The 15,574-nt window shown below is 38.9% G+C and overlaps 1 protein-coding gene across 1 annotated transcript in view; it reads right to left on the bottom strand.

Moving 5' to 3' along the window:
* LOC124805159 (protein AF-9) overlaps window positions 1-15,574 on the bottom strand; it is a 114,720-nt gene that overhangs the window by 68,711 nt on the left and 30,435 nt on the right. The window lies entirely within an intron of this gene.

The following is a 15,574-nucleotide window of genomic DNA, read 5'->3' as shown; positions in this document are numbered from 1 at the left end:
TGTGCTATAAGTACAATGTAGATTTTATGTATGTATTTGAGTGGTGTCTTTTCTTTCAGATATGTCTGACAGAACAGACACCACTTATGATGATGTGTCTGGTGCATATATTTATATGAAATAGAGGACAGGGAAAGAAAGGGAAAGGGTGGGTAGGAATTCATGATTTCCAGCCACACGGAGCATTGTGGTGAAAGTTAAAAACTTGTGCTGGCTTTGAGTCCTGGCCTGGCACAAATTTTAAACTTAAGGCATTGCATTACAACAATATCCTGTGCGGCTGAAAGTCAAGTATTCCCACCCATCATTTTTTTCCCCAGCCTCTATTTTGTATAAATGTAGATTCTACAAGGCCACTATTTTATCCTATGAGGTAGCAAGTAAATTTTTGCTGATATAAGACCTAGAAAGAAAGAAATGCCACCTACTTTTTTCATCTTTCATTTATTTGGTAATGCACTTATCAAGAATTTTGCACACTTCCATAAACCACCTTCTGCAGCCCACTCCAGTAACAACATTCTACATCAATAGATGGTAGCATTGTATAAGATTAGAAAATGGCTCACACTGATGTATGTAGAGTCTGCATTGGATATGGTGGTCGATGTGCAGTAACCAATTTTTGTCGGAAGCACTTGATGAGTTCATTCGTTTGTTTAGAAGGGGAGGCCAACATCATTTGACTGCTTTCAACTGGTCGGCAACAACAGAATTGACATGCATGACCTATATCTTTCATGAACAATTTTACAGAAACTATAAGATAAAAAAAAATCATTTTTGCATCACTAGTATCTTTATAGCTCAGCTCCACAATGGCGCACCCATCATTTCATTAATGGTCATAGTTCTCATGATATTTTTCAATTTAAGTAAGACACTGTGCGAAATTCAAAAAACTTTGCAATGAAACACAGGGGTCGCTATAATTTTGCATGTGGTGTATATTACATAAAACATTGCTGTGCATGAAATTTATATAACATCTTGAATTTTTCTTTAGACTTGGATGGAGGTTACTGTCACCAAACTTGAGAAAACCAATCTGATGTAGCACACTCATTTCTGATTGCGTGGGCCTGTGATAAAACTAGAATGAAATATCCACAACATCCCTCATATTTAATAAACTGTTTGAGATATCGAAATAGAATTTTGGCAAACAACAGCATGGAAACAGGAGAGTATTTTGCCATTGGATTATATGCAAAACTTGATTATCGACTGTGTTAATCAAACTAACTACAGACTTTTTTGATGAACAAATATAATTTTTACAGGCCACTGATAGCTGGTGAAACAAGAAATGTAGTGAGTTTTGGAACAGCATAAGTGAGGACATTACAAGTTTATTTTATTTATTTATTTTTTTTTTTTTTAAACCAAGGATGTGCTTTTTCATAAGCTATTTTCCTTACTAGTCCTGAGTTTCTCACTTATCACAACTGCATCTGCACAGCACATTAGTGAGGTGTTGTTGTTGTGGTCTTCAGTCCAGAGACTGGTTTGATGTAGCCCTCCATGGTACTCTATCCTGTGCAAGCCTCTTCATGTCTGAGTAATTACTGCAACCTACATCCTTTTGAATCTCTTGGTCTTCCTTTACGAGTTTTACCCTCCATGCTTCCCTACAATATTAAATTGGTGATCCCTTGCTGCCTCAGAATGACTCCTACCAACTGATCCCTTCTTCTAGACAAGTTGTGCCACAAATTTCTCTTCTCCCCCGCATTCTACTCAGTACCTCCTCATTAGTTACATGATCTACCCATCTAATCTTCAACATTCTTCTGTAGCACCATATATGGAAAGCTTCTATTCAGTTCTTGGCTAAACTATGTGTTGTCCATGTTTCACTTCCATACATGGCTACACTCCATAAAAATACTTTCAGAAAAGACTTCCTGACACTTAAATCTATACTCAGTGTTAACAAATTTCTCTTCTTCAGAAACGCTTTCCTTGCCATAGCCAGTCTACATTTTATATCCTCTCTACTTCGAACATAATCAGTAATTTTGTTCCCCAAATAGCAAAACTCATCTACTACTTCATGTGTCACATTTCCTAATCTAATTCTCTCAGCATCACCAGATTTCATTCAACTACATTCCATTATCCTTGTTTTGCTTTTGTCGATGTTCATTTTATATCCTCCTTTCACTGACTGAATTACAATGTCACTGGCAAACCTCAAAGTTTTTATTTCGTCTTCGTGGATTTTAATTCCTACTCCCAATTTTTCTTTTGTTTCCTTTACTACTTGCTCAAAATATAGATTGAGTAACATTGGGGATAGGCTACAACCCTGTCTCGCTCCCTTATCAATCACTGCTTCCCTTTCTTGCCCCTCGACTGTTGCAACTGCCATCTGGTTTCTGTACAAATTGTAAACAGCCTTTCACTCCCTGTACTTTGCACCTACCACCTTTAGAATTTGAAAGAGAATATTCCAGTCAACATTGTCAAAAGATTTATCTAAGTTTACAAATGCTAGAAACATATGTTTGCCCTTTCTTAACCTATCTTCTAAGATAAGTTGCAGGGTCAGTGTTGCCTTGCGTGTTTCGTCATTTCTACAGAATCCAAACTGCTGTTGCCTGAGGTCTGCTTCTACCAGTTTTTCCATTCGTTTGTAAAGAATTCGTGTTAGTATTTTGCAACCATGACTTATTAAACTGATAGTTTGGTAATTTTCACACCTATAAACACCTGCTTTCTTTGGGATTGGAATTATTATATTCTTCTTGAAGTCTAAAGATATTTCACCTGTCTCATATATCTTGCTCACCAGATGGAAGATTTTTGTCATGGCTGGTTCTCCCAAGGCTGTCAGTAGTTCTAATGGAATGTTGTCCACTCCCAGTGCCTTGTTTCGACTTAGATCTTTCAATGCTCTGTCAAATTCTTCGTACAGTATCATATATCCCATTTTGTCTTCATCTACATCCTCTTCCACTTCCATAATACTGCTCTCAAATACATCAGCCCCGTATAGACCCTCTATATACTCCTTCCACATTTCTGCTTTCCCTTCTTTTTAGGATTGGTTTTCCCTCCAAGTGCTTGATATTCATGCAAGTGGTTCCCTTTTCTCGAAAGGTCTCTTTTAATTTTCCTGTAGGCAGTATCTATCTTACCCCTTGTGATATATGCTTCTACCTTCCTCTCGATTTCATTTCTGAGACATTTGTATTCCTTTTCGCCTGATTCATTTACTGTATTTTTATATTTTCTCCTTCATCAATTAAATTCAATATCTCTTCTGTTATCCTAGGATTTCTACTAGCCTTTGCCTTTTTACCTACTTGATCCTCTGCTGCCTTCACTATTTCATCTCTCACAGCTACCCATTTTCTTCTATTGTATTTTTTCCCCTATTCCTGTCAACTGTTCCCTAATGCTCTCTCTGAAACTCTCTACAATCTTTGGTTCTATCAGTTTATCCAAGGCCCTTGTTCCTAAATTCCTACCTTTTTGCACTTTCTTCAGTTTTAATCTAGAGTTCATAAACAATACATAGTGGTCAGAGTCCACATCTGCCCCTGGAAATGTCTTACAATTTAAAACTTGTTTCCTAAATCTCTGTCTTACCATTATACAAGGTGTACATGAAGTCCAGGAACACTTTAAATTTTGAAGAGAAAAACTGAAAGTTTTTTTTACAAACATTCAATATGCGAACCATGAGTGACCCGGTAACCTCTCATGCATGCTCCACATCCACTTCACACACACTGGGACGTCCACTTCTCTTTGCCGGGGACAGGCAACCCGTTGTAACGAATTTGTTGTGCCAGTTACAAATGGCCTTCCTTAATGGTGGATTCTTACCATACTTGGTTCTAAACACCCATTGAACAGCTGTAGCACACTTGTTTTTGTCGAACTCCAACACACAGAAAGCCAGAAAGCTCCCTCCACACCTGAACGCGCCATGTGGGCGACTAGCACTGACTATCGGCAAATTACCAAACTATGCTGTGGCGATATATAGGGGGGGCGGGGGGGGGGGGGGGGGGGGGGGGGGAGAAAGACATACATATGATATCTGTACAATGTTTGGTTCTTGTGCAATAAATAACTGAAAGTGTTCCTGGACTCTATGTACACCTTGTATAATCTATCTGAAACTTTACAGTGTCTCCAGGCCTCCTCCACATATACAACATTCTTTCATGATTCTTAAATGAAATGTTAGCTATGATTAAGTTGTGCTCTGTGCAAAATTCTATCAGGTGGCTTCCTCTTTCATTCCTTACCCCCTGTCCATATTCACCTACTACTTTTCCTTCTCTTCCTTTTCCTTCTATTGGATTCCAGTCCGACATGGCTATTAAATTTTCATCTCCCTTAACTATCTTAATAATTTCTTTTATTGCATCATACATTTCTTCAATCTCTTCATGATCTGTGGAGCTAGTTGGCATATATATTTGTACTACTGTGGTAGGCATGGGCTTTTTGTCTATCTAGGCTACAGTAATGCATTCAGTATGCTGTTTGTAGTAGCTTATCCACATTCCTATTTCTTTTAATTCATTATTAAACCTACTCCTTCATTTACCCATATTTGATTTTGTATTTATAGCCCTGTATTCACCTGACCAGAAATCTTGTTCCTCCTTCCACCGAACTTCACTAATTCCCATAATATCTAACTTTAACCTATCCATTTCCCTTTTGAAATTTTCTAATGTACCTGTCTGATTAAGGGATCTGACACTCCGCACTGTGATCCTTAGAAATCCAATTTTGTTTCTCCTATAACGATGACCTCCTGAGTAGTCCCTGCCCAAAGATCCGAATGGGGGACTATTTTACCTCCGCAATATTTTACCCAAGACACTATCATCATTTAACCACACAGTAAAGCTGTGTGCTCTCGGGGGAAGTTATAGCTTTAGTTTCTCCTTGCTTTCAGTCGTTCACAGTAGCAGCACAGAAAGGCCGCTTTGGTTGATGTTACAAAGCCAGATCAGTCAATCAGACTATTGCCCCTATAACTACTGAAAAGGTTCCTGCCCCTCTTCAGGAACCACATTTTGTCTGGCCTCTCAACAAATGCCCCTCTATTGTGGTTGCACCTACGGTATGGCTACATGTATTGCTGAGGCACGCAAGCCTTCCCACCAATGGCAAGATCCATGGTCTGTGGGGAGGTGACATTGTATAAGTTCCACTGTGTTTTGGCAAAACGCTTCTCTGAAAGTTACAAATGTTAACAAGTCAGGCGAAAATAGCTCGTTGTTTTTGTTGCACTTTCAGCGGTTTCTTTTTAGATACTAACCAAAACAGATACGACAGTAGATCTTTTTCAATGGTCAACATGCAAGTGTGGGCATGGAGGGGCTCCACTTAATATTTACAAAAGGGCTTCAGTTTAGCAGTTTAGAATGGCACTTCCCTTCCAGCATTTGGCATTTTCCCTACAGCACCTGCCCGTAACTGCCACCACTACCACTTTCCCTATACGTGCCCTGGTGACAGCACATCTACCAAGCATGTTATTCTGTGCGTACTATATAAGACAGCATTTTATGACTGAATTCCATACTGCAGAAGATGAACTGCCCCATCACATTCAAGAGAGGCTGAAGAAGGTGCACGGAAATGCTATGGTGGACATCAGCAGCATTAGACAGTCGGTTCATCACTGTAGAAAAGCTGAAGAATGAACACATTTGGCTGATGCAACATAGAGTGGCCGACCAGTGACAGCAGTGCAACAGGATACACAATATACTACCCACTACATGAAAAACCTCAAGCACTTGAAAGCATGTCTTCATAGCTTTCACCCACCAAAAATTATGGAAAATATTCTTCTTTTGCCTGACAATGCAAGACCCCACACCATTCTCATTACACCACTAGCATATTGAAAAAACTGGCTGGGAAGTCTTGCCCTGACCTAGCAACAACAGACTTTCATCTGTTCATCCCAATCAAAGATGTTCATTGGGGGTATCACTTTGAAGATGTAGAGACCTCGAAATGTTCTGTGCACCAGTGGCTGAGGAGTAGGACTAATGACACTTACTGCTCAGTTATACATGCTCTTGTTTCAAGGTGGAAAAAAGTGCTGACAGATAAGGTGACAAATTAATTGTGAACTTTGGAGTGGTTATCTTATGTGTATGGCATTTTCTCTCCTTGTAAAACATAAACAAAAAAACTGGAGACATTACTTTCTGACTGACCCTCGTAATTTGGATAGATTACTCTGGTAACCAATGCAATCATACACATTCTGGTACATTTGATTTTAGATCAGATATAATAGCAGTGTTGCATATCATACAGTATATTATGGTTACTCATTTAATTTTTATCAATAGATAAAATGTACCACATTCAATATGCATTCACAAGGGAGCATTGTAGAGAGTTTTGTATCTTTGCATAGTCTCCTATATGGGGGACATAGTAATAGGCATCCTGGGGTTGAGAAGCAATTGAGAGTTGGAAACAAACAAGTTGTCAGGTCCCAATGGAGTCCAATCTGTTTTACACATAGTACCTTTTGGCGTTAACTCCTTACTTAGCTTGCATTCATTAAGAATCTCTTGTCAACCACTAAGTCCCAAGTGACTGGATCAAAAGTGTAGGTGACTCCTGTATATAAGAAGGGTAAAATAATGGATGTATAAAATTATAGCCCAGTATCCCTAACATTGGTTTGATATACAATTCTTGAGCACATTTAAAGTTCAAATATAATAAATTCCCTTGAGAAAGAGAAACTTCTCTCTGTAAATCAGCACAGGTTAAGAAAGCATGCATATGTGAAACTTAGCTTGACTTTTCCTTGTACAGTAGCCTGAAAACCATGGATAAAGGCCAACAGCAGATCCCATGTTCCTCGATTGCCAGAAAGCATTGACACATGCAATAGTGCTGACTGTTAATGAACATCCAACCATATGGAATATGTTCTCAGATATATGAATAGCTTGAAGACTTCTTAGGTAAGTATGTTGTCCTGGACAGTGAGTGTTTGTGAGAGACAAAAACATCAACAGGAATGCCCCAGGGAACTGTGATAGGACCACTCATGTTTTCTATGTACATAAATATTTGAGGAATAAGGTGAACAGGAATCTGTAAAGATTGTTGATGATACTGGAGTGTGCGAGAAAGTGTTGTTGAGCGACTGCAGGAAGATGATGTAGACAGAATTTATATTTGGTGAGATGAATTGCAGCTTGCTTTACACGTAGAAAAATCTTAGTCAATCTGATTGAATAGGAATACAATATTCGTGGTGTGCTGCTTGACGCACTCACATCAGTTAAATAACAATGCATAAAGTTGCAAAATGATATGAAATGGAATGAGCATGTGAGACTGACAAAATGGAAAGCAAATAGTTGACTTGGGTTTATTGGGAGAAATCTAGGAAAGTGTAGCTCACCTATTAAAGGGACAGCATTTAGAAAACTGGTATTACTTATTTCTGAGCACTCCACAAATGTTTGGGATCCAAACCAGGTCACATCAAAGGAAAACATTGAAGCAACTCAGAGGATACTGCTAGATTTGTTACAGGTAAAACCGATCAACATGTGAGTATCATGAAGACGCTTTTTTAACTTCCTTAAACCGAATCCTTCGAAAACTTAAATAAGCGCTTTCCACCTTCAATCTTGGCAAACAAAGTGAAAGCTCAGTCTTTTCTGGAATAATACCACACTGGAACACACAGATAAACCAACCTATCTGGATGTGATGTTGGATAGATCCCTGGCATATAAACCCCACTGTGAAAAGATCCATCAGAATGTGGCCTTGTTGTTGTTGTGGTCTTCAGTCCTGAGACTGGTTTGATGCAGCTCTCCATGCTACTCTATCCTGTGCAAGCTTCTTCATCTCCCAGTACCTACTGCTACCTACATCCTTCTGAATCTGCTTAGTGTATTCATCTCTTGGTTTCCCCCTACGATTTTTACCCTCCACGCTGCCCTCCAATACTAAACTGGTGATCCCTTGATGCCTCAGAACATGTCCTACCAACCGATCCCTTCTTCTGGTCAAGTTGTGCCACAAACTTCTCTTCTCCCCAATCCTATTCAATACTTCCTCATTAGTTATGTGATCTACCCATCTAATCTTCAGCATTCTTCTGTAGCACCACATTTCGAAAGCTTCTATTCTCTTCTTGTCCAAACTATTTATTGTCCATGTTTCACTTCCATACATGGCTACACTCCATACAAATACTTTCAGAAATGACTTCCTGACACTTAAATCTATACTCGATGTTAACAAATTTCTCTTCTTCAGAAATGCTTTCCTTGCCATTGCCAGTCTACATTTTATATCCTCTCTACTTCGACCATCATCAGTTATTTTGCTCCCCAAATAGCAAAACTCCTTTACTACTTTAAGTGTCTCATTTCCTAATCTAATACCCTCAACATCACCCGACTTAATTCGACTACATTCCATTATCTTCGTTTTGCTTTTGTTGATGTTCATCTTATAGCCTCCCTTCAAAACACCATCCATTCTGTTCAACTGCTTTTCCAAGTCCTTCGCTGTCTCTGACAGAATTACAATGTCATCGGCGAACCTCAAAGTTTTTATTTCTTCTCCATGGATTTTAATACCTACTTCGAATTTTTCTTTTGTTTCCTTTACTGCTTTCTCAATATACAGTGGCCTTAAGAAACAATATTTTGGGGGAAGTCGTCACAGCAAATAGGGAGCAAAACCTATGATCCTGAGAACAACCTCCCAAGCACTATGTTCTCTACAGTTAAATACACCTGTCCGGTATGGCGACGAGATCCACCGACGCGAAGGAGGTCAACATAAGCCTTAATGAAACGTGTCAAATCACGACAGTGTGTATGAAACCCAAGGCCCTAGCAAAGCTTTACAGATTTGCTAGTCCTGTGAGTCCCAGCTCTTGAAGAACATCTCAGGAATTCAGAGAGAGGCCCAGATAAACCACCAATGATCAACATCCTCTCTCTGGCACAGAATATGAGCCTGGGCGACTGAGATCCCAAAAAAGGTTCTAAAACAAGGTCAATGAAGAACAACCACCTGACTATCCACCAGCACAGGTAGTGACTGGAAGTTTCACACAAACTGGAAAACTTGTAGGACCCTGAACTGCGTATGAACAGGAGTGGCCCCAGTGAAAACAAACATTACCAATTGGACACATAATAACATGGATGACACCAGCTGGGGTGGCTGAGCGGTTCTAGCCACTACAGTCTGGAACCGCGCGGCCGCTACGGTCGCAGGTTCGAATCTTGCCTCGGACATGGACGTGTGTGATGTCCTGAGGTTAGTTAGGTTTAAGTAGTTCTAAGTTCTAGGTGACTGATGACCTCAGAAGTTAAGTCCCATAGTGCTCAGAGCCATTTGAACCATAACAAGGATGACGCTAAGTGAGACTGTGGTGCTGTGCAAGACATGGAACACCTCCTGGCCTGTTAAAACTGTCCCTACAGAAGCAACCTCATTGATTTGTGGCTAGACAAGAAAGGAACTCTGGACACGACTCAATACTGGACTACTGAGAAAATTTAGAAAATCAGCATTTGCGGATAATTGCAGAATGATTCTATTGCTGCCAACATACATAAGGACCACAAAGACAAGAGAAGAGAAATTAGGGATCATATAGAGAGATACAGAAGTCATTTTTTCCGTCAGTCCAGTTACGTATAGAATGGGAAAGAGAATAACCTGAAATAGTAAAAGACACCCTCCGCCATGCACTGTATTGTGACTTTCGGATTACAAACTGAGACATAGATGTAGGCTTGAGGATGGTTCAGGTGCAGTGAAACTGGTCATATTAACAAGGAAATAAAAGCAATTGAGACAGACATCAAAATCTGTTTTACAACATGAATATGAAATTAGGTGAGAAGAGAGTGACATAAGGTTTTATCCCATCCCTGATGTTATTCGACTGTACAATGAGCAAGCAGTAAAGGAAACAAATGAGAAATTTGGAAAAGGAACTAAAATTCAGGAAGAATAAATAAAACTTTCAAGACTTGCCAATGACACTGCAATTTTGTCAATGATGGTAAAGGACTTGGAAGATCAGTTGAATCGAATTGATAATTTATTAAAAAAGGAGATTACAAGCTGAACATCAACAAAAATTAAACAAGGGTAAGACAATGTAGTCAAATTACATGAGTTAACGCTGATTAGGTAAGGAGACACTAAGAGTAATCCAAATAGCAAAATAACATGATGGCTGAAATAGAGAGGATGTGAAATGCAGGCTGGTAATAATAAGGAAAGCATTTCTGAGTAAGGGTAAGCTGGTAATACCAAATAAAAATGTAAATGCTTAGAAGTATTTTCTGTAGGAATTTGCTGGGGCAAGCCTTGTTCAGAAGTGGAATAAGAACAATAAACAGCACAGACAAGAGAATAGAAGCTTTCAAAATGTGGTACCACAAAAGAATGCTGAGGATTAGATGGACTGATCGGAACTATGAGAAGGTACTGAATCAAACTGGGAAGAAAAGAAATTTATAGCACACTTGACTAAAAGAAAGGATTGGTTGTTAATAGAGCACATCCTGAGACTCAAGGAATTGTCAATTTGGTACTGGAGAGATGTGTGGGAGGTAAAAATTTTACAGGGAGAGGAAGGTTTGAGTTCAATATGCAGGTTAAAGTGAGTGTAAGTGGAAGTAGTTATGCAGAGAAGAGGCTTGTGCTGACAGGCTAGTGTGGAGAGCTACATCAAACTAGTCTTCGGACTAAAGATCATGATGTTGAACATTAAGTTCATTTTTGGAAAAAAAAGTGAGATGAAAATTACTTGGACTTGTAATATATGCCAAGATTAAATGTCTCTTATGCTTTGTTTCACAATCAAATGCCCGAATCCCTGACCAGTGAGCACTCTTCACTCCAGCAAATTTTAGCTGTATAGTCTTGGAACTATACAGGTTATTTTACATAATTTGCAAGCACAGAAGACTTTTAAAGCTATTCTAGCTGACTGGGGTGAAGTGTTATGTTGGTTGGGGTGAGTCGAAAAGAAGATAGGGTTGGATGGATGGATGGATGGCTGACAGTTGGGAGGCAGACCAGCATGCAAATGATATAGGAACAAGACACCAGTGATCTTCTCCTGGCAAAAGTAAGAAGATTTGCACAAAATGCACAGAGAGGTAAAGGAATGGACTGGGGGGAAACACGGAACAGAAGGAGAAGAAGACCACAAGGAAGAGGGTGTGAGTGTAGAATGAGTTAAGTGGGTGCATGGGACAGAGGTGGACATTGGGTATGGGTATGGGACAGGGGCTAGCAGATACTGAGGCTGAGAGGACTGCATGATCAAAAGACAAGTTGTAAGGGCAAATCTCATCTACATCATTCAGAGATGCTTTCTCTGGGGGTGAGTGGAAAGGGGGGGGGGAGCAGGGGGGAAGGACAGGGAGCTGACAATTCAGATAACATGGGTTAGTTAGCAGCCAGCTTGGTGCTGTGTTCAGTCACTAGGTTGGTAACTCTACTCTACGTCACAGTTTGGCGATGACCATTCATTGGGGTTGACATGTGGTTGATTATAACACCCGCTTAGAAGGCTGTGCTAAAGTTACAGCATACCTGGAATACAGTCTGACTACTCTCACCCCATCCACCTGTAGAAGGCTCAGTGCAAGACTTGTCCTACTCACCCACCCAAAGCATTATATTACAGTCCTGTCACAAGTATATCATATCAGAAGCAGATGCAGCAATGTAGGCAGGCATACCACAAACTAGCTCTGTTGTAACTCAGAGAGAATATTAGCAAATTGTCAAGCAGATTAGATGGCCACTGTCACACTATGGAGAAGAGCAGAGTTTGCCACCTAGCCTCTTTCAATTATTTCAGTATTTGTCTGGTCTCAGTTGGGACAGATATTTTTTTGTTTTTACTAATAACTAGATAAAAAACCAGTAAATCAATTTGCTACAATAATGGCACTGCAGTTTTCTTAAATGAGTAATGTCTATTTCTAAAATTTCCATTCCTTTGAAATATTGGCTTATTATTCAAAATGGGAAAAGCAATCAGTGCTATTTCAATAAAAATTTTGACAGTTAGAAATGAGCAACAAGCACAGGATATAAGAATTTGTACAACTGCTGCTGTGTGGCATGGCCTATTAGACAACACGTGTGCACACCTAGTCTATCATTACTGAGACAAAAAGTCATTCATACTTTATAATAAAAACAGTATGTAGCTGATGTGTTACCAGCAAATACATAGTATGCCCTTACCTCCTTTTAGCCTTTGGAAGCTGACAACTTCAAAAAATGTTCTTCAACCTAAGCTTTCATCCTTTAGCACTATCACTAATCCCCAAACAGTGGTACAATTCTCAATCATAACATGATTGAGAATTGTACTGTTTGTACAAAAATTGTATAAAAATGCTATAACGTTTGCAAAAGTCACCAGTTGGTGACTATATGCAAAAAAAGATAATATATATATAAATAAATAAAAACAGAGTTACAAAAATATTAGAATCAATAAGAGAATACTGGTGATTTTTTCGTAGTTTTCAACCTCTCATAATTTCTCGAGAAAAGCATCAAACGATAGACAAAGTTTTATTTTGTTTACCTATTTTATCTGATATTTTTATTCTACATATGTTGAAATGATAATGCAAGAATCTGTGAGAGTCCTAGAATTTTTCAGTCTTCGTTTGAAGTCAACATTAATTATTGGAAATAATAGCAATAAAAAATTGAAAATTGGTTATTTCAGAAACCAGTTATTTTGAGCGGTTTTAAAAGTCAGATTAGATTGGATATGAAAAAAATTGTACAATCGAAAACCAGCTGTTTCAGCATTGACTGCCACCCCTAGTTCAATCCCATACTTTTCCTACTCTTTAATCTCCTCTAGGCCCTGTCCTACACACACCTCCACTATTGTACCCACCCACATCCCCACTTTACCCAGATTACATTCACATAATCCTCCCCACAGTCTCTCTATTTTTCTGTTCCATTTTCATCTCTCACTTTATTCCTCTACTTCATTTAATGCTACATAAAATTTGCCCTGCCTGTGGCTATCCTATCTGCTTGCTACCACCCTTTCCATCTGTCAGTCTTCACAGCATCGCTCCCTCCACACATCCTTCCTACTATCACCCAGTCAACCTAACACCCCCCCCCCCTTTCCTGCCATTGTCAAGCTGTAGCACTAGTAGAATGTGTGTGTGTGTGTGTGTGTGTGTGTGTTTTACATTAGGGAACTCTGATGGAGGGCATCATTTAAAAACTTAGCAACTTTTCCAGTCTTGTTTACATAGTTACTGACTACTCAAAACCCAACACCTTACTATCAGGCAGTAATTACTTTTATTCCTTCCAGTACTTATATTACAGCCATGACTTGCCAGTATCATAAAAAACAGCAACTATTATGTAAAAATAAATAAGAACTACATTATTCATAATCTGCACTACATCTACTCATGTAAATTGGATGCCTGACACCATTATATGACACTGCTCATTCACAGTTTTTCCCTACAGTAGTGACTGGGGAGAATTCTTTGGAGTACACAACCACTGGTGTTGTGTACACACATAAAGCAGCTTCAAGCTTCAAAACTGTGTCAATATGTAGATTTACATTAGACAACTGAAACCATGTGAATTTTAAAATTTTCCTGGCGAATTGTCTGTTCACACAAATTTCGGGCCTGCAGCTGGTTGTCGTTCAATTCCTCACACGATATTTCAACTGGGCACCTGCCGGTCATCTTCAGGTGAGCCACCGCAGACTGGTGAAAACGTCCTCCGTTCCGCAACACAGAGGGCGACTGAGTGCCGCTATTCCACCAGCAAGGGCACTGCCGGCGGGCAGTGTGGTTCATCTATCAAGTTTTCGACACATGCACAGAATAGTTACAGTGCACTATATATTGTGGAACAGAGGACGTTTTCGCCAGTCTGCAACGACTCACCTGAAGATGAACTGGCAGGTGCCCAGTTGAAATATTGTGCGAGGAATTGAACGACGACCGGCTGCAAGCCCGAAATTTGTTTGAACAACTGCAAGCATTTTTATCTGTGCTGATACCTATATGAAACATATTAAGCTGTTCCATGTACTGTATTTTAATAATTCTATTTTTTAGTATTTTCTCATGATATTTCTGCCATGTTCTACAGCAATTTTTAAATATTGTGTATGGATGATGAGGCCAGGCATTCTGTTTCTGATGATGTACAAAGGTAACACTATTATACACACAAAGAACTGCTGAGTATGTCAGCAGTCACAAAGCCAAGTTAGTGAATACAAACGACAAACTGTCAAAAAAACTATATTACACGTAACAAAAATATGTACAGTAAACCCTGTATGTTACACTTCTATGATTATAAATGTCAAAGATGCAGTATATACAACTGTACAGATGATAATCATCAGTACAATTACATATGAGTTCATATTCATCTGCTGCTATACTCCCTCTTGCTCTACTCCTCCAAATTGATACAGCACTAAAAACTGCTCAAAAAAGAGAAAGTAATGTGACAATAATGTAAAAGGCATCAGCAAAATTCTGAAATTTGAGCTTATTGTCATAGAGCACCTTCTCTAATAGTTCTGTGGTTGCGGTAAGGAAATATAAGGGATGCAGAAAAATAGTGCAGCATACTGAAATGATAAAAAATAAGAAAATATTGGTATGGGTAACCCTTTAGTCATCGTATCATATTTAAATTTTGAAATTTGAGAAATACTCTTGGAAAGTTGTTCTTCATATAATGTGTACAATAAAACTCAAATACAAGCCCCTACAATGGAAGGGGTTAATAGAGAACTCAAAATGCCATAAAACATCACAAATCAACTTCAAATAAAGATTGATATGTGCACAAAGAAACAGTTAATGCTACCAGGAAGGACGTAAAACATGATGACATGACACAGAGGTGTAATTGGAACTGGCAAAGAAAAATAAGTTTCCATGTACAGTCTGATTTATCCATGTTAGGAGTAAACCGTATAGCAGACATACTGAAGGTGTTAAAAATACTGCATCTGTATACATTTACAAGTGTAGTACCACAGGAATTAGTCATTTCACACAAATGCTTGTGGGTAAACAAGCTTTCGACAAGCGTATTTATTAGTATTTATTGAACTGGTACTCAGTTTTGTGCTAGTTTGCAAAAGGCTGCACCAATACGAGAGAGCAAGAATAAGAATAGCACCAATGGTTGCATGTTTACTGACATACAAGAAAACAATACTGAAATTCTGCCGAGTTCTAAAGTGGTATACATTAATACAAATGGCCACTGGATATGTGGGGGAGAGAAAATTAAGTCTTAAAAGAGAGCTCAGGGAATATTTTGCATGTACCTTCATACCTACTGGCATTGGTATTGTGAATATATGATTGCAGGGAGACTTAATTTTACACAGAAACAAATGAACAGTTTCTCTTTACATGTTCCATCTTTGAATGTAAATGTAAAAAAACATTTTGCAGCCCGAATTCCTTATGAGCTTCCCTTCCCAAAATGTTTCCATAACTTTATAACA

Source organism: Schistocerca piceifrons, chromosome 7 (genome assembly GCF_021461385.2).
Source record: "Schistocerca piceifrons isolate TAMUIC-IGC-003096 chromosome 7, iqSchPice1.1, whole genome shotgun sequence".
NCBI lineage: Eukaryota > Metazoa > Arthropoda > Insecta > Orthoptera > Acrididae > Schistocerca > Schistocerca piceifrons.
This window is presented reverse-complemented; position numbering and strand designations above follow the sequence as displayed.